We start from the raw sequence: 1,136 nt of genomic DNA on the forward strand, positions 1-1,136 counted from the left end.
CTTTGCCTGTGACGTCACTTCTGCACCATCCTAGTATAGCTATAGATAGCTGAATAAGGATTCCACCATTGAAGATTGAAGATTGAAGGTTTGTACGGTCCTACTCATCAAACACTGCTGCCAGGTCTTGAGCGAGGAGATCGTGTGCGCTGTGCAGTGTGGGGAGAGGTGTGCATTACGGCGTCGTGACGGTTTTCTCCAGAAGACGCCGGATCAGTAACTGATCGAAACGTCGAGTTGAAACCAAGGTTTCTTTTAGAACCACCCCAACTCCAGTTATAGTCATGAGTAGGCCCAAGGCCAAAAAAAAAATACCAGTTGATCGTCCGGATTTTTCAAAAAAGAGGAGGATGAGGGCTTTATTATTTATAATTTACTTTTTTTTATATTTTATGGCCGCTTAGTATTTCAAATCAAACAGGCCACCAATTCTTCAGTTTGAATCAACCGCAAACTTATTGTATACCTATTACTAGTTCCATGAGGACCTGTGTTAACACTCACACTAACAGGGTCGGATACTAAGAGGATTTGCTGGTAGGCATTCACTATGTTTTATGAAACAGACGGTTACAAAAGTTAGACAGCATCACGTAAGATTCGGCAAAAGCTCCTAGGCAAGTCCTTTTGAGTAGATGGATTTACAACAAATAATCGGAAAAAAGGAAAAAAGGATGCGGGCGGGGACGATCAACAGTCAACTGGTATTTTGTTTTGTTTTGGGGGCCTGAGGCATGATGTTACCGCAAACCTTTCCATATTATCGTATTTCCTCCGTGCAAGTTTCGAACCCTCATTGGCGTCATAATTACCATGAACATGGAATTCGGGCTTTATTTTCCTTTTTGAAAAAATCCTTTCGAAACCACAAGATTGGCTTAGGATTCAGTTCAGGCCCCGTCCTCTCGTCTGAAGCCCTGAGCGCGTAAGCGAAACACGCTCAATAGTGTCAAAACAACTGCGGGGCCAAGCTAGCCTGAGCCGAATCCAAACCGAAACCGTGGTTTCGAAAAGGGCCTGTAAATGGTTGGTTGGGTGCGTGGAGGCCGATTTTCTCTGTGCCACAAGGTGGCGCTCTACAAGGAAATGTAACCTTTAAAAAAAAAAAACAAGTGCGAAGGCGCTGTCGACTGAAC

Source organism: Asterias amurensis, chromosome 12 (genome assembly GCF_032118995.1).
Source record: "Asterias amurensis chromosome 12, ASM3211899v1".
NCBI lineage: Eukaryota > Metazoa > Echinodermata > Asteroidea > Forcipulatida > Asteriidae > Asterias > Asterias amurensis.